Source organism: Myxocyprinus asiaticus, chromosome 9 (assembly GCF_019703515.2).
Source record: "Myxocyprinus asiaticus isolate MX2 ecotype Aquarium Trade chromosome 9, UBuf_Myxa_2, whole genome shotgun sequence".
Classification (NCBI taxonomy): Eukaryota; Metazoa; Chordata; class Actinopteri; order Cypriniformes; family Catostomidae; genus Myxocyprinus; species Myxocyprinus asiaticus.
In genome coordinates, this window is record NC_059352.1 from 34,793,419 (window position 1) to 34,817,670 (window position 24,252).

The following is a 24,252-nucleotide window of genomic DNA, read 5'->3' on the forward strand; positions in this document are numbered from 1 at the left end:
TGCCTCCCAAGCTACGCCCACAGAGGATACCGAGGACCAGTTGGTCTCCATATAAACACTGATTTCAGTCTTTAACATTTGTTGGAAATCAGGATTTTGCAAAAGGGATACATTAAGGCGCCAACTATATGATTTCTTTTTCTCTATACGTGGCAACACCTCTAAACTCACCAGGGTGTTTTCCGAGACTAAAATGTTTCCAATTGAGCAATCAACAACAGATGAAATAAGGGTTTGGATATAAAAAAGAATAAATCTTATGGACTGATGAAAAAAATTTATAGTCTCTACCAGATGGGTTCAAAAGTCTCCAAATATCTGTAAGAACAAGATTTTTACACATCCTGTGAAGCATCAATGTTGCTCTAGGGGGCTTACACACTTTTGCTTCACTATGATCAAGGACCATCAAAAGATTAAAGTCTCCTCCCAAAATTATATCATGAGGGGTGCCAGCAGCTTACAACATCCCTTCAAGATCTATAAAAAAGCCCTGATACTCAGCGTTGGTGCGTAAATATTAGCCAAAATCAGACTTTGCCCCTGAATTTCTGCTAAAACAATAACAATTCTTCCTAATTTATTATTTAACTGTTTGAAATATCTGAATTGTAAATGTTTATTTACCAATATAATGACTCCCTTGCTCTTACTTGAGCCGACACTAAAGAAAACATGTCCACCCCATATCTTCCCAAATTTTTCAGCTTCCTGCAGGGAAAGATGTGTTCCCTGAAGAAACACTATAACATATTTCTTATGTTTACGAAAAGAAATAACCTTCCTTCTTTTTACGGGGTGCCCCAACCCATTCATATTCCATGTGGAGAGAGATAGTACACTCATATTAACATTTGACCTTTTGATATAATAGAAAATATAAATTGTGTGCCAAAAACAAAATTATGAAGACCACATTTCAATATTAATGCAACAATAAAACCCCAAACTTCCCCCCGAACAAAACAAAAAGAAAAAAACGTGCGCATTAACTCTGCGCATGAAAGCGCCAACTGGCGTCAATCCCTCTGAACTCAAAGAGTCCATGTACGCCTACAACAGACCCCGTGACATCTTTGCCATCGGATTGCTCAATTTTGCCTCAAAAATTTGTAAGGCAAAATTACATAACATCAAATATTTTTTAAAACAAACCCCAGCCAATAGGCAGAATAAACATAAAGAACATGTAGACTCATTCACAGAACTGTCTCAAAGGTGTGTTCCTCTACAAAACAAATTCCAGCCGATATAAAGCTTTTCAGTTTCCTCGGTCAGACAAACAAATCTTCAGTGAGCCAGCTGATGAGTGCAGCAGATGACATAATCATTCCAATGTCCCACAAAAATACTCCACAAATCATACTCCAGCCAACAGGAGGCATAAGCACAAGGAACTGACAGATTCATCCATTAACTGTCCCGAAGTAATGTTATTTAACAAACCAAACTCCAGCCGCTCGGCGGAGCCAATGCAAAAAGAAACAAAAATGGTGCACAGCTTTCTCTGAAAGCCAGAGTATGTACAGTGAGTCAATCCACTCACAAGAAAAACACCCAGTGGTTACTCACCCATTGTTTCAATAAAAGACATTGCCTGATTGGGACATGTAAATACTTTGCTGCCGTCCTTGGTGTTTATTCTCAGTCTGGCCGGAAACATCATAGCAAAAGTGATCTTCCGCTGATGTAAGAGTTTCTTTCATTCCTTAAACCGATCGCATTTCTCTTGTCGAATTCGCAAAGTCCGGGAACAAGACAATATTGTAATTCTTCCAAGAAAGCTTTCCTTTGCTCCTCGCCTGGCGCAACATGAGATCGCTCGATTTCCAGCTTGTGGCCTGTTATGTCGAGCAGAATCGGGAAGAGCTCATCAAGGAATTTCACCATATTTCTGCCCTCTTCATGCTCAGGAATTCCAACAATTCGAATGTTATTCCTGCGGCTTCTATTCTCAAGATCTTCAAGCTTTTCAAGAACACGTTCCAGATCAACTTTGGTTGCGGGCGGATTAGCGGCTAATTCCCTCTCTGATGATTCCAAATAATCGATTCATTTTTCAACACCTGTCACTCTTGTGACTAGCTCAGAGAATTTTTTTCCATCGCCGTAACCGATCGACGTATTACAGCGAGATCCTCCAAGTCCGCAAGTACCTTCGTCAACATCACTGACATGTTGGACAGTTGACGCTGGATTCCTTCTCCCGCCACGCCATCCAAATCAAGTCCCCACAGAACCTGTAAGTGTCTTTTAATGCGCAGAGCTGTCTCTCACACGTCTGCTCCTCAGACAAATTAAATTTACAGCTTTTTATTCTTAATTTCTCCTTTAGAAGAATAGCTTCTTTTTGTCAGTTGCTTCTGATAAAAGCATCTGCTTAATGAATAAAGGTAATAACAGGGTTCACACAAGGTCCTTAATGTGCTTATAGTGCTTGAATTTAGCTTTTAGAAATTAGTCTGGAAAACCTGGAAAATCGGCTTGTTTTGTGGAAATGTGTTTAATAGTGCTCGAAATTAAAAATGGAATGTGTATGTGATTTGTTCAAATGATAAAAAAAAGTAATTAAAGTTTATAATTATATTTTCAGTATTTCCCGAAGGCAGGACACAAACCGCCCTTGATTGGAAGGGCTGTGTGACTGACAGTACAGCTGCCTTCTAGCTTGAATTAGTCGTTAACAGTGGAGTCCCCTTCCCCCACCCTTTTACAACTACCACTGTGATGGATGAATTTTATAAAATTTTGTGACATTTTCTTGCTCAGATTCAGCTGATTTTTTGTGCTAATTTTTGCTAATCGGCTAATTTGAACCTTAGTAATGGTCATGGTTTAGATAACTATCATGCCTGGTCAGTGTAAATTCAATTGACACTTTATTATGGTTGGCTCTTGCCAGACACGAGCAATGTACATAGAGCTTGTTGTAAGTTATGCAAAAAAGACTTCGGGCTGTCAATTATGGGGAAGGCCACTGAAGAGCCACATGAAGGGGGCAAAACATTTGGCGGCAGTTTCTCAAGTTGGATCGTCTTCAGTTCATGACTTCGTGGGACCTCCATCACTTTTGAGAGAACAGGTAAGAATACGGAGCAGTTAAGTTAATACTGTGGGTGCAGTAGTAGTGTGACACGTCTATACTCTTAAAGTTGTGCATCTTTGTCAACAAGTAGTGGAGTACCGTAAGTATCAAATTACTACATCATGTTTAAGTGATGTTAATTTATAATGTGTTCCTAGTGTCGGGTTGTTCATGAATGATTAGTTCATTTTGAATGAATCTTTTATGACTCGGAAAAACGAGTAGTCTCAGAGAGTGATTCGTTCATTATTTTGTAGCTGCACATGCGTAAAATCCGTGCTCGTGTTTCTTTCATTTTAAAAACATTTGGGGAAAAAAAACATTCACTTCCATTTAGCTATTTATATTAATACATGAATGGTTGTATTATTTATATGAATTCATCTCATGTTCACATGGATTGTTATTAAAAGTATTTATAATCTGTTCAAGTGCTCTTGTATTTTGCAAGAATTTATTCATGTTGCTATGGATTATTAATATTAGTTGGAGTCCATTTTAAGTGCTCTTTTGTATTTTGCACTAATTCCATGTTGATATGAGGGAGGTAGATATAGACAGGGAACTAATGGCGATCAGGTGCCGCTCGTTGGCAGCAAGCTGGCATGATCAGCATTACTATGGAAACAATCACGGCTTCCATGGCAACGCAGATTATGCGAGTCAGCAACACATGAACTCAACAGAGAACATGATGACAAAAATAAAGCAGCGGACTCACCAAGACCGTGACAACAGATTCCTCACATCTCATTTCTACATCCTTTAATGATCATCATGGAAAGTACTTAGCCACACCCTAGCAACCATTTTGAGCACCCTAGCAACCAAACCCCATTGACTTCCATTCAAAAAGGCTGAGAGGGATATATTTGCATCAGGATGTCCTAGAGAAAAGACAGTTGGCTTGTTTTACTTGGGTGAGCAATCAGACTTAAGGTATCATCATGGAAACTACTTAGCCACGCCCTAGCAAACATTTAGAGCACCCAAGCAACCAAACCCCATTGACTTCCATTCAAAGTGTCTGAGAGTGATATCTTTGGATCTGAATGTCCTAGAGAAATGACAGTTGGCTTGTTTTACTTGGGTGAGCAATCAGACTTCAGGTATCATCATAGAAACTACTTAGCCACACCCTAGCAACCATTTAGAGCACCCTAGTAATCAAACCTCATTGACTTCCATCAAAATGCTTAGATGGGGATCTCAGGATCAGAATGTCGTAGAGACTTCTGGTTTCGTTCATTGGACTCAGGGTAGCAAGGAGCCTTTTGAGCATCACCTTGGTAACTGTGTAGCAACCAGATGGGGTTACCCTAGCAACCAAGTAACAAATCGCATATCTCTGCACCAGAACACAGGGTTCCGGCTCAGAGATCCACTGAGGTAGACAGGCCACGATCAATTCTGGCCAAATTTCTGAGATCATCTGCTAAAGATCTCGTGTTATGCGAGACGAGGAGTAAAGGAAGGCTTTCTTGGAAGAACCATAGCATTTTCTTGTTCCCAGACTTTGCGAATTCGACAAGAGAGAAATGTGATTGATTCAAGGAATGCAAGAAACTCTTACATCAACGGAAGGTTGCTTTTGCACTGATGTTCCTGGCCAAACTGAGAATAGATGCTAAGGATGTCTGTAAAACATTTACATAAATAAATATAAATATAAACATAAACATAAATTAAATATAAATAATTTATGGAATTATTTCTGAAGACATCCTTACTATGCAACATTTTTCACAAGTGCCTAAAACATTTGCACAGTACTGTACACAATAACTGAGGCCTTGTGGAGGAAATGAGACCGTATGAATGTTTCAATTTATTGTCACTTTTCTGTGCAGTATGCAATCGAACATAATATTCAATATTATATATACATATGTATATATATATATGCACACACACACACACACACACAGTGAGTATACCCAAATCAGCATGTATGTAGTTTTCTTTATTAGAAAACAGTATAAAAATAGTGTCAAACTCTACTCGCTCTCTTGAGGGTTCTGTAATTGTGTGGTCTAGAGCCATCTACTCTCATTCATACAATAAACTACTTTGCTTTCACTCAATAACAAAAACACACTTGCAGACTCAAACACACATTCAATGATTTCACACACATGTGCGCACACACAGCCCACCTAGACACATGCCCTCACAAACTGGAGAGAAATCTCAAGAGGTAACAGGCACAAAGGCACTGTACAATAAACAATGGCTACCTAAAAGCTTTGTTTGACCTCTAGCTCTCCCGTTTGTGTGAATATGTCTGTGTGTTTATGTGTGTGTGTGTTAGTATCTGTGGTGGGTGTTGGCCGGGGCCAACAAAAGTGTATCAGACGCGCCAAGAGCAGCGGGTCAGCCATGTTCATGCCACGCATTTCTCCCTCATCATAGTTATCGTTGTCAGATGAGTTCTCATCAATATGAGCAAACACCTCACTAACTGATGTTGGGCCTCATGTGTTCAGATAGAAGACAAAGGCAGGCCTAACAGTCATAAAAACATAACTCAAGCCCCCACCTTCTAAGTCGTAAATTTTACTGATAAAAATCGTGCCAAAATCAAACAAAGGGAGTCCAAAACAGACTACAGATCCATGAAGCCTTGCCCTCTCAACTCCTATCGGATGAGGCACACCACAGAACATCCCTCAAACATGACATCATCAGGACTTCAAATAATTCTGAAATGCTTCCAGAGTTGCTTCCAGCGACTTAGTTCACCGAATACAGACGTAGCTTTTTGCTGCTCTCCGGTGCAGCCTCGTGGCATAAGGAAGTAATGTCCGACTTGAAACTGTAGCCATACAATCTCCATCTCGCTGGACGAGTTGAGATTACTCTGTGTTCAACCGAACACTCTAACGGATCCGAAGGAGACTGCCAAGCAATTCGCATCTTCATCCGTTGGCCTACAGAAGTGAAGAGATTAAAGATTTCTCTTCCATCTTCAATCAAGTCGACATTTCTGAGTTCTCCGCCAGCCCGCCGAGAATCAACAGCCGTACCGCCCTCTGAGAATCAACAGCCGTACCGCCCGCCGACAGCGCGAGGAAACGGCCTCCCGTCATCACACGAGCCTCAAGGAACTGGGTCAAAGTTAAAGGACGGAGGAAAACACATTCTACCTGTGTCCTCATGCGATTCAAGTAAGAGGTTACGTCTGGGCAGAGATAGAATATTATAGCGTGTTATTCTTGTGTTTCAAGGTTTTTTTGCTTGTACAGTTTACGGATCACCATGTCCGCTCATTATTAATACTCAGGCTATTAATTATCACGAATTTGTTTGCTGTATTGTGGTCCAACCAAATTGGATTGGATTGTTGTGCATTACGAGCCCTGCTCGTAAAACCGCGTCTCTGAGTGATGAACACGGCTGCTTTATCTCCAGCTATCGCGAACTCAGCTTTCGGGCTGTCACTGAATAATCTCTCTCTCTCTCTCTCACTAACCACACTGACACACACACACACACACTGTCACACACACACCTTATGTGTTATAGGATTATTTTTATTTCCATATCTAATCATGTCACTGTTTAGTTTGTAGTTGTAAGTCGGACGTTTATTGACTGCATTGTATTAATTATTACTTGATATTACTGCATAAATAAACTTTGTTTATATTACAAAGAGAAGTGTTTTGGTTTGTTTTGCATACGCCTGTGTCATGCTGATGGGATGTCAGTGCTCGGATTCAAACCTTCATTCATTGTTTTTTTCCCGAAAATCGATATTCTTCGGATGTCGATTTTCCTAAGAAAACAATCTAATATTGAGACTGTTTTAATATTCGGTTATTAGTCCCTGATTCCAGGGTGGTGCCCCGTCAATGTTAATCCTTATTAATATTCTATTGACTTGATAATTGATAATTATCTTTGATTGAATTTGAATGATCAATAAGCTAGTGTTAATTTTAATGTTTCATCGATGTTAACAATTAACGATTATCTTTGATAAGTGTTGATTTTAAAGGATTAAAAAAAGCTAACATTGATTCTCATCAATGTTCTATTGATTTTTATAATTAATATTAACAACCAGTAAAGCCCTACACTGAGCTCGACCACACCATAGACTCACAGAATGGTGGACAAACCATGTGGAATCGAGGGATTAAAACATCAAACACATCCTCTTTGTTCTTGAGCCGGTGGAATGTGTAGTGGCCTTCCATGTGCTCGGATGTGGTTGAAAACGTGGTGCAGCTGGCGTACTCCTGAACTTTAGCATGTGTCATCATTGGAAACTCACCCACAACTCTGGGGCCACGGACCTCCTCCACATTTGCATTTGTGATCTTCCATTACTGACTGTCCAGCTGGCATGCATTCTCTGGCAGCGCTGACATTTCCATCTCAATCCTGATTCTATAAGTGAAGAAAAAGTGTGGGTGGAGAAAAAGTGTGATGGACTGGACTGAGTTCTGGCAGGAAGGAGGTAGAGACAGATATAGTGATGTCACCAGTGGTTGCCACACAACACTTGTCATGCACATACCTGAAAATCTGGTCCCGAATGATGGGGTACTTTCCTGTTACGACATTATCAACATAAGAAGTAAACCATTCAGTAAAGTTAGAGCCCATAATGAACATGTAAATAGCAGATGGATCTTGTGCCAGCTGATCCGGGCATTGATAGAAGATCTCACTGTGTGATCGTCCCTCTGTGCTCTCCAGGGCCATATACTGGCAGAGGCCAGGTCTCAATATCCAACAGGTCCTCTGAGTGATAGTGATTAGACAAAGCCATGCTGCCCATCAACTCAGGGACCACCAGTTTCTGCCCATTATGTATCCTATACGAGCAACATTAGGAAGCTTGCAGCCAATCTGAGCCTCAGTGGTGTCTAGCTTCTCCTCCTTCACTCCCTCTTTCAGTGAAGCTATCATTCGAGGGCATTTCTGAATCAGGTAGTTCTTCAGGTCATACCATGAATTCTTGAGAGTGCTGTAGTAGTCAATGTAATCGCCCAGATCAGTGGAATACTCCCGAAACAGCTCCTTCCAGGTCAGGCCTCTCTGCACTTTATCTGACTCCATAAGGAGCCAGTACTTCTGACAAAGCCTCTTCCATAGCAGGTTATGTCCTGTCAGCTCATTGAGTCGATGACTTACAAAACTGCAGCTGATCAGATCCCTGAAGTCCAGAAATGACAGCACTAGCATTAAAGGATCCAACAGTAAATTGTTCAGGCTTAGCGTTCGAACGGCCATTTAAAAATTTGTTTTTTATATATATATTCTTTTTGTGTGTGTGTGTGTGTGTATGTGTGTGTGCTTGTTCTGCTAGAGGCTGGAGTTTGCTTTGTGGAGGAACACACCTTCGGGACAGTTATGTGGATGAATCTACAAGTTCTTTGTGTAAAACAGAATTACACAACAGAAGATAATCTGGAGTTTGTTTTATAGATTATCTTCTGTTGTGTAATTCTGTTTTACAAATTTTGTACAGAAACACCGGATTTGAGCAATCCGATGGCAAAGTTGTCGTGTGGACTCTCATAGGCGTACATGGACTTTTTGAGTTTAGAGGGATAGATGCCAGTTGGTGCTGTCGTGTGTGGGGTTAATGCGCACGTTTTTCTTTTTTCTGTTTTTTTTGTTCTGGGGAACTTTCGGAGTTTGACTGTTGCACTAATGTTGTATGTGGTCTTTATAATTTTATTTTTGACACACAATCTATTTTTTTTCATATGTCAAAATGTCAGATGTTAATATGAGTGGATTATCTCTCTCCACGTGGAATGTGAATGGGTTGGGGCACCCCATAAAAAGAAGGAAGGATATTTATTTTCTTAAACAAAGGACATTTAATATAGTGTTTCTTCAAGAAACGCATCTTTCCCCGCAGGAAGCTGAAAATTTGGGAAGATATGGGGTGGACATGTTTTCTTTAGTGCTGGGGAGTCATTACATTGATAAGTAAACGTCTACAATTCAAATGTCTCAAACAGATTAAAGATAAATTAGGAAGAGTCATTGTTGTTTTAGCAGAAATTTAGGGGCAAAGTCTGGTTTTGGCTAATATTTATGCACCTAACGCTGATGATCAGGGATTTTTTATAGATCTTGAACGGATACTGCAAGCCGCTGGCACCCCTCATGATATAATACTGGGAGGAGACTTTAATCTTTTGATGGACTCAGTCCTCGATCATAGTGAAGCAAAAGTGTGTAAGCCCCCTAGTGCAACACTGACACATCACAGGATGTGTAAAAATCTTGTTCTTACAGATATTTGGAGACTTTTGAACCCATCTGGTAGGGACTATACATTTTTTTCATCAGTCCATAAGATTTATTCTAGAATAGATTTTTTATATCTAAGTCCCTCATTTCATCTGTTGTTGATTGCTCAATTGGAAACATCTTTGTCTCAGATCCCGCCCTGGTGAGTTTAGAGGTGTTGCCACATATGGAGAAAAGGAAATCATATAGTTGGCGCTTTAATCCCTTTTGCAAAATCCTGAATTCCAACAAATGTTAAAGGCTGAAATCAATGTTTATATGGAGACCAACTAGTCCTCAGTATCCTCTGTGGGCATGGCTTGGGAGGCACTTAAGGCGGTTCTTAGGGGCCGGATCATACAGTATGCCTCATTCATCAAAAAATCCAAAGAATGAGAACTCGTGGAGTTGGAAGGGACAGAGGCAGAGCTGAAGCACCGAATGTTGTCTGATGGCCTCAGAGAATTGACCCGATTAAAATACAGATATAATACTATTTTGTCACGGAAGGTGGAGTTTTGGCTATTCAGGGCAAGACAGTCATACTTTGAGTCGGGGGACAAAGCAGGGAAGCTTTTTAGCTAGATACATAAAGCAGAGAGAGACTTTTTCTACCATTCCCTTCGTGAAATCTGCTGGTGGTGAAATTTTTACCTCAGCCTTTGATATTAATAATGCTTTTATAAAGAATTATATCTTGATCTTTATAGTTCCACATATATTCCAAGATATTAGAAACTTTGTTTCCATTTAAATGGCATTTACCAATAAAATGGTGTGCATCACGATGTCATTCTTAAAAAAAAAACACACCTTGTCGCATAAGTTTTGGTTTAGCGCAAAGGAAATCTGCACTTGAGCTGTTTCCACACAGAATTTTGTTTATCGCAAGTGTCCCAGATGTCCCCACATTTGTTAAAATGGAGAGAATATTGAGACAACTTATTGAAATTGGCCAGCTTACTGTCATCTGAATTTCACATAATTGCAATAGTAAGAAATATAGCCCCAAGCAGCAATCATCGGCGTCCAAGCACATGTGAAGAAATAAACAAAATAATCCAAATTGACAGAAATTATCCAGTGGATGCCAAATAATACAAATTGACTATATAAAAGCTGCTGAAAGCTGACCGGTCGATGGCAGCCATGCTTTTCAAAATATACGACTCTCCTCACAGACCTTGATGACACCTTGGACAAATAAACTGCATGCAAAATTTCAAGTCGATCGGACCAACGGTTCTATAGTAAGAGCCATTTCTTTTAACCATTATAGTGCCACCAAGAGGCAGAGGTGTGCAATTTTTGTGTGTCCTCAGAATTACCACATACATAAGTTGTACCAAATTTGGTGATAATATCTCATTCCGTTCAAGAGTTATAACCATTCTAGTAAAAGTGGCCCCGCCCACTATGTACATTCTGGCATACTGTTTGACGATGAATCAATTTCAAAATTCCTTTGATAACTTTTCATACTGGGACATTGCTGAATCTACTGTACCTTCACTGGTTTGGTTCCGGTCAGGTGAATGGCTTTGTACGAGTTCGTTTTGAATTTTTTTCAAACAATCCAAAAAGAAGAAGGGGCAGAGCAAAAACTTGAAGGTCGCAAAACCCTTCGTCATGACACAAGGAATCAAACGAAAAAATAATTTGTTTCTAGCCTTTACGGTTCAGGAGTTATGGACAAAATTGTGATTTTTGTTTGGTTTGTTCACAATAGCACCACCTAGTGTCTGATGGATGTGTGTCTGTATGCCTCAGTAGTGGGGGGGATTTGGAACCATCCTGCCAATTTTGGGGCCTCTACGACCTATGGTCTCTGACGCCCAGACACTTATAGGGCAGAAAAAGTTTTTTTTTTACTAATATAATGCCACCAAGAGGAGGAGATGCACAGTTGTTTTTGTGTGTCCTTAGAAAGACTCTACATATGTGTACCAAATTTGGTGACAATATCTGATTCTGTTAAAGAGTTATAACCATATGATTTGTTTCAAACCAATAGTACTTAGGGCAAAGTTGTTCAGAATGAGGAGGTTACAGCATGGTCTGAATAACATGTTTCTTTTTGAAACACAGCAGTATATACAACAATTTACATGCATGTAAAACACGATAGCGCCTCCTGTTGGCCAATTTGTGTAGAATTTTGCACAGACAAATAGGCCTACCAAGTTTAGTTCAGATCAGCCTTATTTAACCCTATATAAAAGCTGCTGAAAGCTGATTGGTCGATGGCAGCCATGTTTTAAAGAAGTACGACTGACCTCATAGACCTTGATGGCAAATTAGACAAATACACTGAATGCAAAATTTCAAGTCGATCGGAACTACGGTTCCATAGTTAGAGACATTTTTAGTTTTTTAATTATTATAGCGCCACCAAGAGGCAAAGGTGTGCAATTTTTTGTGTGTCCTCAGAATGAGCCCACACATACGTGTACCAAATTTGGTGATATCTCAATCCATTCAAAAGTTATAAATGTTTTAGTAAAATGGACACCCCCACTACAAACATTTTGACATACCGTTTGACGATAAATCAGAATTTCAAAATTCCTTTGATAACGTTTCATAATGGAACTCTGCTGAATCTTTCTGCACTGGTTTGGTTCCGATCGGGCAAATGGCCTAGAACCAGTATGTTTTTTAATTTTTTTTCAGTGAGGCAGTGAAGGATGCATCGAATCTGACTTCAAAAATTGTCCAGATGAAGGTATCTCAGGAGACAGAATGTGTTTCAAACATTGGATTCGGACGTGCCTTGATGCCTTCTTACCTTAGAATTCAGCCTCCGAAGGCAGCATTTTACAGTTTTCGGACGCAGCCATATAGAAATGAGGCGAGACAGAAATGGGGATAATGGAAAAATAAACACATAATATAATTCCAGACATATGTAAACATATCCCTAAAACAATGTGACATTTAATCATGTCTGGCAACTTGACAAATATGTTTTCAATATTTTTAGGATATGTAAAAATCAAGGTGACATTTGATTATCTATAATCATTTTGGAAATCATAGATTTATTTGCAAACTAATATGATAAAAGTCAGAAGACATTGTCAGTGTACCATGTTTCTCCAAATAAATGTATATACATTCATACACTCATGAAAGCCTTAGACTTAAAAGGATTTCTTATCCTGTGGCTCCTTCTGGTGGACAAAAATATTATTATAGCTTTCATTGGTCAGTTGAAATGGCCGATTATTTAAAATTTGCTGTTAGCCTCCCGTTCATCATAAATCCATGAAATTTAGTATGATTCCTAAGAATGTCCCGTTTTCCATATTTACACAGTTTTGTGAAGTTTGACCTTTGTGCACACAAGATACAGGAATATTAGTCATAATGGGCCACACTAGTCAAATATATCGGATTGTATCTTCTAGACGATTTAATGGATCAAAATTCTTTTAACAACTTTTTGCCTGCATGGTCTAGCGCTGACCTGGGCCAAGTTTGGTGAAGATCTGATTAACGCCCTATTAGGAGTTCGAAAAAGTAGAGTTTTCAGAAAATTAGAATGGCAGGAACACATTATAAAATTAAATAAAACTGAGATATACATTTTGTAGGACTGATGCAAGGATTTACAGGTAAAAAGCATTTTGATTTTAATGTGCTTGGATGCGGAGTTATTAGCAAAAACTTAAATGTTCTTGTTATAGCGCCACCTTCTGGCCGATTCTCACAAAACTTGGTACATAGCCTCATTTTGACACTGTGTACTAATATCTCAAGTTTTGTAATGGCTGGCCATTCAGATTTGATGTTATTAGCTGCTGAAATTTAATTGGCTGCTGGCGGCCATGTTTGTTGTTTTTTCCAAATTATATTTGTGTGATATATTTGCCTTTGGGCCATAGAAGATGCATACCAGTTTTCAACATAATTGATCATACAGCTGTGGAGTAATGAGTGTTTTTCAGTTGAAGCGCCCCCTATAGGCGGAATTTGATGCGGCTTGGCATGCAGCCTTAGAATGTCATTTTGTCTAAGTGTATCAAGATTCGTTACATTTGGACTTTTAGTTTGGTAGATATAGGTCAATTTCGATTACATGGACGACACCTGACCAGTTTGTTGGCTTATATCTTCATAACGCTTTGACGAAATAAAATTATTTTTATAACATTTTGTTTCGTGCGAATCGGACATATGGCCTTGGAGGTGTTCGAAAAAGTTAATTTTCCCGAAAATTAAAAATGTCGGAAAAATTTTAAAGGCAAAGGTGCTTATTATAGTGCCACCTAGTGTCCAATGGGTGTGAGTGTGGGTGCCTGAGTAGTAGGGGGGATCTGAGACCATCCTGCCAAGTTTGGGGTCTGTGCAACTTACGGTCTCTGACGCCCAGACTCTTTTAAGGCAGGAAAAGAATAATAAAAAGAAAATCAGTACGAATACAATAGGGTTCCAGCACTTCATGCTTGGACCCATAATAAAAAGAAAATCAGTACAAGACGACATCATAGAAATGGAGAAGTAGCATCTGTATCTGGGATAATTAGAAGAAACTGATTGGAATACCTGGTAAAATACAACAGAACTGGTGGCATTAGCGAGCCTGTAATCCCATATTACACTCTTGAATTAAAAATATGGAAATATCCATTCACATTTTGTAATTTTATTTGTCCCTGCAGAAAATATGTTGTTAAACGCAGGGCTGCAGTGTCTGAAGAACACATAAAAACTCCTCTTCACTCTTTTCAAATTACACAATTACCTGCTTGTGTTCTTTTCTAATTTTTCTAACCAAAAGAAAATGCACTAGCTTCTTTCTCTTTTACATGAGTAAATAAACACTAAAAAGCATGATATGCGTGAGACAAACATGCATTAGTCCATACACAATAGCCAGCGTTATCTGCAGTCCTTTTTTTAAAGACATGTTGGAATTTACATTAAAACTCTGTCCACCTCTTCCAACAAAAATGTAATCAAAACTTTTATTTATTTTGGCACTTCTGTTTAATCTCCTTAGCACTAAATGTTATTTATCTTTTTGATTTTCTGTTCTGAAAACTCTGTTATTGCAATAAAAAAAAAAAAGACGTTTTTTCTGGTGTATTCTAATTGGCCAACATCCACTTCAGACACTCGGAGAACTTAACTTACAGGCTGGACAGTGTAGATTCATTGTTTTGTTTTGTTTTGTTACCAGCATGTCAATTGCACAGGATTAGTATAACCTGGGGTTACTTTTACCAGGCATTTTAGTAAAAGACATCATCTTTACCGGCACGCAAATGCGCAGCCCATAAAAAGTCTGAAAAAACTTAAAGAATGAAGGTAACGTTTAATGAAATTGAGGAAAACGTCATGGTTACTGGTGTAACCTCCGTTCCCTGATGGAGAGAACGAGACGTTGTGTCGATGTAGTGACACTAGGGGTCACTCTTGGGAGCCCGAGACACCTCTGGTCTTTGATAGAAGGCCAATGAAAATTGGCGAGTGGTATTTGCATGCCACTCCCCCGGACATACAAAAGTACATATAAAAGTAGCTGGTATGCAACCACTCATTCAGGTTTTATGCTGAGGAGCCGATATAAGGTCCGGCCATTTCAGCGGGTAGTTCAGCATTGTGGCAGGAAGGACACAACGTCTCGTTCCCTCCATCAGGGAATGGAAGTTACACCAGTAACCATGACGTTCCCTATCTGTCACTCACTGGACGTTGTGTCGATGTAGTGACACTAGGGGCCCCTATACGAAACAGCACAACTGGCTGAACTGTGTTACGTGAACTGGCGGTGTGTGGTGGGCAGACTGATGTGTGCCTCATAGCCAGCACACCAGGTCGACACGTAACCTCCCCCAACATAGTTATGAGTGTCGAACGGCCCTTTTTGGGGACAAGTCGACTACCCAAAGATAGAGACAGGCTTAACCCAGTCGTGGTCTCTTTTCCCCTTCTCTTTTTCCACTCCCTAAAAAAGAAGGGGGATTATCCGACTGGGCCGCCAGGTCTAGTCGGGGGGTGTCCCTCCCAAGGGGAAGACACCGCGGAGACCACACCTCGCCCAAAGAGAGGGGGGGATATTTAAGTGGAAGAATACGTCGCACAGTCTTTCCAACCATGTGGAGAGCCTTCAAGGTAGATCCTGCCCAATGGGGAGGAGTTACTACAAACATGGAGACTGGGGCTCTGCCCAAGGAAGACGCAGTTTTCCAGTAGGGAAACGAACTAGCGGAAGATATATATCGCATGGGGTTAGCCTTACAGGGAACCGCCACATGCGAAGCACCTACCCCAGAACAGGGCTCTTAGTTAGCGCGTGTACTGGGCCGGCAGCGAGTCTCTCCGAAAACTCGACTGCCACAGGGCTCAGAGGAAGTCAACCAGGGAACAAAGTTTGTGAACACTACTGGGAATTAATGGTGCACGTCTTCAGCTCCAAGGGAGGTGGAAGGCGCTATGCGCAAGCGATACACCCGGCCAGCTATCCCGGGCTTGTCCGCTTGTGTTGCGTGCCACTACCTGGGACGAAACCGGTTCCACCCGGAGGTTGTAGAACCTTGCACAGGTGTTGGGTGTTGCCCAGCCTGCTGCTCTGCAAATGTCTGTTAGAGAGGCACCCCTGGCCAGGGCCCAGGGAGCCGCTACACCCCTGGTAGAATGGGCTGGTAGCCCTACCGGGGGCAGCATGTCCTAGGTGACATATGCCATAGTTATGGCATCAATGAGCCAGTGGGCAATCCTCTGCTTGGAGACAGCACTTCCTTTCCGCTGTGCACCAAAGCAGACAAAGAGCTGCTCAGAGATCCTAAAGCTCTGCGTGCGATCCAAATAGATGCGTAAAGCGCGCACCGGACACAGCAACGACAGGGCTGGGTCTGCCTCCTCCTGAGGCAGCGCTTGCAGGTTCACCACCTGGTCCCTAAAGGGGTGGTGGGAACCTTGGGCACATAGCCCGGTCAGGGTCTCAGGATCATGTGAGAGTAACTTGGACCGAACTCCAGGCACATTTCGCTGACAGAGAACGCTTGCAGTTCACCTACCCTCTTGATGGAATTGAGCGCAGTCAGGAGGGCAGTCTTCAAGGAGAATGCCTAAAGCTTGGCTGACTGCAAAGGCTCAAAGGGGGTTCTCTGTAGACCCTGAAGAACTACAGAGGTCCGATGAGGGAACGAGGCGCGGTCTGGAGGGATTCAGCCTCCTGGCGCCTCTTAGGAACCTGATGATCAGGTCGTGCTTCCCTATGGACTTTCCGTCGACTGCGTTGTGGTGTGCTATGGCGGCAATGTACACCTTCAAGGTGGAAGGGGACAGCCTCCCTTCCAACCTCTTCTGCAGGAAGGAAAGCAATGATCTGACTGCACATCTCTGGGGGTCTTCCCGACGGGAAGAACACCACTTAGTGAACAGACGCCACTTCAAGGCATACAGGCACCTCGTAGAGGGGGCCCTAGCCTGAGTGATTGTATCTACCATCGCAGGTGGTCTTCCGCGTCCCATCCAGGGACCAGACATGGAGATTCCAGAGGTCTGGGTGCGGGTGCCAGATGGTGCCCCGTCCCTGAGAAAGAAGGTCCTTCCTCAGGGGAATTCGCCAGGGGGGAGCTGTCACGAGGAGCGTGAGGTCCAAGCACCACGTCTGGGTGGGCCAGTAGGGTGCTACCAGGACGACCTGCTCCTCATCCTCCCTGACTTTGTACAGGGTCTGTGCAAGCAGGCTCACTGGGGGAAACGCATATTTGCGCATGCCAGGGGGCCAGCTGTGTGCCAGCGCGTCTATGCCGAGGGGGGCCTCGGTCAGGGCGTACCAGAGCGGGCAGTGGGGAGGCTTCTTGGGAGGCAAACAGGTGCACCTGTGCTTGTCAAATCAACTCCAAATCAGCTGGACCACCTGAAGGTGGAGTCTCCAGTATCTCCTGAGGGTAACCTGTCGTGACAGCGCGTCCGCTGTAATGTTGAGGTTGCCTGGGATGTGAGTGGCTTGCAGTGACTTGAAGTGCTGCTGACTCCAGAGGAGGAGACATACATACGAGTTGTGACATACAACGAGAGCGCAAACCGCCTTGACGGTTAACATATGCTACCATTGTCATGTTGTCTGTCTGAACTAACACATGCTTGCCCTGGATCAATGGCCGAAACCTCCGCAGGGTGAGCAGAACTGCCAACAACTCGAGGCAGTTGATGTGCCAATGCAATCGCGGACCCGTCCAGAGGCCGGCGGCTGCATGCCCATTGCAAACAGTGCCCCAGCCCATTTTGGAGGCATCTGTCGTGACCACGACGCGCCTGGGGACCAGTTCTAGAGGAACGCCTGCCCGTAGAAACGAGAGGTCGGTCCAAGGGCTGAAAAGACGGTAACAGACCGGCGTGATGACCACGCAACGTGTCCCGTAGCGCCATGCCCAACTCGGGACTCGAGTCTGGAGCCAGTGCTGAAGCGGCCTCATATGCATCAACCCAAGCGGGGTGGCCACCGCCGAGGATGCCATATGCCCCAGGAGCCTCTGAAAATGTTTCAGTGGAACCGCTGTTTTCTGTTTGAACGCCTTCAAACAGGCCAACACCGACTGGGTGCGCTCATTCGTAAGGCGCGCCATCAAGGAGACTGAGTCCAACTCCAAACCGAGAAAAGAGATGCTCTGAACTGCTCTTTTCCTAGTTGACCTGAAGCCCTAGTCGGCTGAGGTGTGAGAGCACCAGGTCCCTGTGTGCGCATGACATGTCTCGAGAATGAGCTAGGATTAGCCAGTCATCGAGATAGTTGAGAACGCGAATGCCCACCTCCCTTAACGGGGCAAGGGCAGCCTCTGTGACCTCCGTAAAGACGCGAGGAGACAGGGACAGGCCGAAAGGGAGGACTTTGTACTGATACGCATGACTCTCGGATGCAAACCACAGGAAGGGTCTGTGTCGAGGAAGGATCGAGACATGGAAGTATGTATCCTTCGGGTCTACCACCATGAACCAATCTTGATGCCGGGCACTCACCAGAATGCGTTTTTGCATCAGCATCTTGAACGGGAGTCTAGTGTAAAGCCTAGTTCAGAACTCACAAGTCCAAGATTGGCCTCAACTCACCGCCTTTTTTCGGTACAATGAAGTAGGGGATGAAAAACCCCTTCTTCATCTCGGCTAGAGGGACAGGTTCTATCGCGCCCTTCCGTAGGAGGGTAGCGATCTCCGCGCAAGGTAGCAGCGTTTTCGTCTTTCACCAAGGTGAAGTGGACACCGCTGAACCTGGGCGGATGCCCGGCAAAGTGAATCGCGCAGCCGAGTTGGACGGTCCGGACCAGCCCTCGCGACGGATTGGAAAGCGCAAGCCAAGTTCTGCGCAAGGGGGACCAAAGGGACAACGTTATCAGACGTACCGGCAGGTGGGGCCTCGCGGCGGGGCGGAGCTCGAGGTGCCACACCACGTCGTGGCCGTGCTGAGTCTAAGGACATCGAAGCACTTACCTGGCTCCTTGTGACCACCCCGGAACAGCCTGGGATGGGGGAGGAAGAGGCCTGTCCTCGTGACCCGTGGAGACTGTCACATCGGGGACGGATCTGTGCCACAGCTGGACGCTCAGGGCCGGGAGACCGCTGCTGGAGAGCCAAACCTGCCAAATAGAGTGGTGGACGGTGGTCGTGATGACGGCCGTGCACACTGGATACGTGACCCAGGGAACAAGGAAACTGCTCTTGCTGAGCTCTTGAGTACTGCAGCCACTTGGGCATGCAGCGCAATTAAATGCAAAAGGTAACAAAAAGATGGAGATCTGCTTACCAGCTACAGAGCAGTGGGTTTCGTTGTCCCTGGGTCGCCCATCTCAAGGGCGCTTTGAAGCCTTTCACGGGTTCTGGGCGGCTGCGAGACGGGTGGCGTCTGCTTCCTGCGGTGGGCTCCACGCCGGGACCGGGCCAAAGGGGCGGGCTGCGGCGGAGCCGGTGCAGTCACCGCAGGGGGACGCCCATGGCAATGAGTAGACGGGGTGCGGGATCTTGAGCCGCGCCGGGGCAGGATATGCCGGCTAGCATCCATCTACTGCTTTAGAACCTGTGGGTAAAAGGACCGAGGCGGTAGCCTCTGGGGTGGCTCGCTTTCTTACGAAGGCGAGCTGTGACCGCAATGTTGCCATGGACATATTGTCTCAATGAGAACATGACCATCCACGAACGTTGTCTCCACGTGAGTAGTGCCCAGACATGAAAGACAATGATTGTGACCGTCAGAAGGCGAGAGATAACGAGCACAACCAGGAATAACACACAATTGGAAAGCATCTTTAAAAAGATGCGTCTTTAAAAAGACGTTCCGTGTGTGCTGCTCTTTTAGAGAAATATACTCTTTTAGAGAAATATACTCTTTTATTTCTGCCGAAGCGCCCAGGGGCATTCTCTGCAGTGCACCAGTGCAGAGGGGGGAGAAGCCGCTGAAATGCGCCGTCAGATCCAGCAGAGGTGAATGAACAGTAGCATTCAGCTCAGTGAGCATGACCGTTCGGCTCCGAAGAGAAAATCTGAATGAGTGGTTGCATACCAGCTCCTTTTATACCCATATGTCCGGGGGAGTGGCATGCAAATACCACTCGCCAATTTTCATTGGCCTTTTATCAAAGATCAGAGGTGTCTTGGGCTCCCAAGAGTGACCCCTAGTGTCACTACATCGACACAACGTCGAGTGAGTGACAGATAGGGAACTCTAGTCTCCTCATCAGTCCAAGTGTCCCTCCCTTAATGCCATTTTTCTCGACAAAAAGGGTTTCCAAACTAGTTTTTCACAACCTTTGACATATCGGCATAGGATTTATGCACTAAAGTTAAACAAAAAAGTATACTGTCGAAACGTACTAAATTTCATTGCTTATTTTCATTCCATCAGCTATAACGGTAAACATTTTGATGCGCTAAACCTTTTTTCACTAAAAAATACTTGGAAACTTAGTTAATGTTGGTGGTGTTCTTGTTCTTATTTAGTTTTCTTCTTGTTTTTCTTCTGTTTTATGGCAGTTGGCAAAACAAGCTTAACATGCATTTCTGCCTCCAACTGAGTAGTCATGATGTTGCGAGAAAGAGCTTTGAGGCGCTCAGCTCTGGCCTATTGAAATGTTATAGTTATAGCACTTAGCAGTTTAGAGCTGCTAATGATTAATCCTCATGGTGACTGCGGCAGTACTAGGCCTATTCTGGTTGAGTACCATCTGTAAGTGGTTATGAATTGAAGCAGGTATTATGCAGTGAATTACCATCTACATTGTAGTAAGCACAATACAAAGGCCTCCGGCACAATAGAAAATCTACTGAAAGACTTTCCTAGGTGGGGATCGAACCACAAACCTTTAAAACTGTAGTCCACAGCTTTACACACTGCACCATTCAATTGGCACATCTCAACAATGGCAAAGAGACATCCCAAGTTTATATTCAGCACATAAAAGTGTTAGTTATCTTTTGAACTATAGGTGGCACTGTCTCCAAATTCCAAAAATTCTGTTTGGTCAGTTCTGTGCGGCTCGGTCTGAAGATCATTTGGACAAAGTTTGTTGGATGTGAAACGAAAAAAAAGATAAACATCACAATCAAAGATGGCAAACACTGTAATGGGAAGAGTTTTAATGTAAGGGGTCCATTACAATTAGCAGTAAGAGAGTAATCAAAGGCAAAAAGATTATAGTTTCTAGGCCACATGGTTCAAAAGATACGTGCAAAAGAAAAGTGAATTTTTGAACTGGTGGTGGTGCTATTGAGTTTGTTCTAGAGACCCCTATTTTTGTCAGTGTGCCAAATTCCATAATTTTCCTATGTACAGCCATACACTCGCAGCCAGAATAATGAGAAGAATATAGCAATTGCCTGGGCTAAGCACTTAAATGGCAGAGTAAGCAGCTAAGCAAGCATAGCTGGATAATCCAATGAGTCCAAAATCATCATTTTAAATCAAGCAGTTTGAAGGTTATTTGTAGATATGACTATTTTTTAAAAGGTTTTGACCACTAGGTGCACATCCAGAAACTTCACATGGAATCTCAGGACATGAACATGAGTCAACTGCCAATTTTGGAATAGGTATTATGATTTTACCCCAAAGTATTCAAAAATTATAAGCAAAAATAGCAGTTTTCTAGATTTATGCACCACTAGGTGGTGCTGGGCCCAAACTGCTCAGGTAACCTTAGGTGGTAATGAGGTATACCAAGTTTTGTTTTAATACTTCAAAGTGTTTTAGAGACACAGCTTCATATTTTTTTTCTTTTTTTTTTTTTTGTCGTCATGCCATCTATTTTGTTGATGCGTTATTCGAGAAGCTTTTGATACCTTTTTGTTGTGAGTGTCCTGAGATGAAACATGCCAAATTTTGTGCGAATCTGATTTACGGCCTAGGAGGAGTTGAAAAAAGTAGGTTGTTAATAATATTCAAATTGCCAGAAAGGAAGTATGGCCGACCATGTCAAATTGGGTATCACGTACTTGGCATGACCCAAGGAATCTAAAGAGAGCAGTCACAGGATGATAGACCAAATAAATCAAACGTTATAAGCATTTTTAATGATTTCTTTTTTTTTTTTAACCACAACGTGAAGTTTTGCATATCAAATGTTGTAACGATATGCCATTGCATTTGTAAAATACAGCAGTATATGACCATTCAAAATGGCTGACGCCCAATATGGCCAACCTATGAATATTGGGTATCATTTGAATTTGCATGCACTACGGAATCTAAAGAGATCAGTCTCATGATTTAACGCCAAACTATTCAGAAGTTATAAGCAAAAATAGCAATTTTTCATATCCCTTGACCAATAGGTGTTCCTGCAGATCAAATGGTAGAGCATGGCACTAGCAACGGCAAGATCATGGGTTTGATTCCCAGGGAACATATAAACTTATGCAGTGTATTCCTTAAATGTGAGATGTAAGTAGCTTTAGTTAAAAGCCAAATGCATAAATGTAAATTTAGGTGGTGCTGTGCCAAAAATGTTCCAATACGCCATATACTACAAATTTTGTTTCTAGGCCTTAACGTTCAAAAGTTATAGGCTGAAACATATATGCAACTTTCAACTCTTGGTGGTGCTGGAGAGAGACCCCATATTTGCCATGAGATATGTTGGGACTGGCTTGTTTCTGTGTGGCAAATTTCACAACTCTCCTCTGCATGGTTCTATGGGCTGCCAAAGAATTCAAGGCAGAATAATAATAATAATAATAATAATAATAATAATAATAATAAATTTAGCTGCATGAAGCAATTAAAGGGGTAAAGACATGAGGAATCAAATTTTCCTTGATCTTTTTATATATAAAAGGTCATTGTACTATAAAAACATACTGTACATTTCAGAACTGAAAACTTCCACATAGAAAATGAGCATTTGTAGGGCTTTACTGGTTGTTTAGATCAGTGTTACTATCAGAAATAATTAATAATTATTTCTGTAGTTATTAATTAATATTTAAATTAATCAATTGAATCTAACTCATTAAAACCTCCTATGGGGCTCCAGTAAATGTAGTGTGCTACATTTAGGAGCAAGTTTGGTTATTAGCAATAATTAATAATTATCAAAGATAATTATTAATTATTAAAATCAATAGAACATTGATGAGAATCAATGTTAGCTTTTTTTAATCCTTTAAATCAACAATTATCAAAGATAATCGTTAATTGTTAACATCGATGAAACATTAAAATTAGCACTAGCTTATTGATCATTCAAATTCAACAATCAAAGATAATTATCAATTATCAATAGAATATTAATAAGGATTAACATTGACGGGGCACCACCCTGGAATTAGGGACTAATAACCAGATAGTAAAACAGTCTCAATATTAAATTGTTTTCTTAGGAAAATCGACATACGAAGAATATCGATTTTCGGGAAAAAAAACAATGAATGTAGGTTTGAATCCGAGCACTGACATCCCGTCAGCATGACACAGGTGTATGCAAAACAAACCAAAACACTTCTCTTTGTAATATAAACAAAGTTTATTTATGCAGTAATATCAATTAATAATTAATACAATGCAGTCAATAAACTTCCGACTTACAACTACAAACTAAACAGTGATATGATTAGATATGGAAATCAAAATAATCCTATAACACATAAGGTGTGTGTGTGTATGTGTGTGTGTGTGTGTGTGTGTGTGTGTGATTAGTAAGAGAGAGAGAGAGAGAGATGATTAAGTGACAGCCCTAAAGCTGATTTCGCGATAGTGGGAGAGAAAGCAGCTGTGTTTATCACTCAGAGACGCGGTGGACGGCTCGTAAAAGTCCCGCGTTATTTGACTCTTTAATGGATGAACTCAGTTGCTGTCTCACCCACGATGGTGAAATTGCACAACAGTCCAATTTGGTTGGACCACAATACAGCAAACAAATTCGTGATAATTAATAGCCTGAGTATTAATAATGAGCGGACATGGCGGTCCGTAAACTGTACAAGCAAAAACCTTGAAACACGAGAATAACACACTATAATATTCTATCTCTGCCCAGACATAAACCTCTTACTTGAATCGCATGAGGACACAGGTAGAATGTGTTTTCCTCTGTCCTTTAACTCTGACCCGGTTCCTTGAGGCTCGGGTGATGACGGGAGGCCGTTTCCTCGCTCTGTCGGCGGGCAGTACGGCTGTTGATTCTCGGCAGGCTGGCGGAGAACTCAGAAATGTTGACTTGATTGAAGATGGAAGAGAAATCTTTAATCTCTTCACTTCTGTAGGCAAATGGATGAAGATGCGAATTGCTCGGCAGTCTCCTTCGGATCCGTTAGAGTGTTCGGTTGAACACAGAGTAATCTCAACTCGTCCAGCGAGATGGAGATTGTATGGCCACAGTTTCAAGTCGGACGTTACTTCCTTGTGCCACGAGGTTGCACCTGAGAGCAGCAAAGAGCTACGTCTATATTCGGTGAACAAAGTCGCTGGA

General features: G+C 42.3%; 1 protein-coding gene and 1 pseudogene across 1 annotated transcript in view; both read right to left on the reverse strand.

Annotated features, from left to right (window-relative positions):
- The window catches only part of cfap100 (cilia and flagella associated protein 100), a 130,136-nt gene that overhangs the window by 37,931 nt on the left and 67,953 nt on the right, over positions 1-24,252 (reverse strand). The window lies entirely within an intron of this gene.
- On the reverse strand, positions 5,213-8,329 carry LOC127445924 (F-box only protein 3-like; annotated as a pseudogene).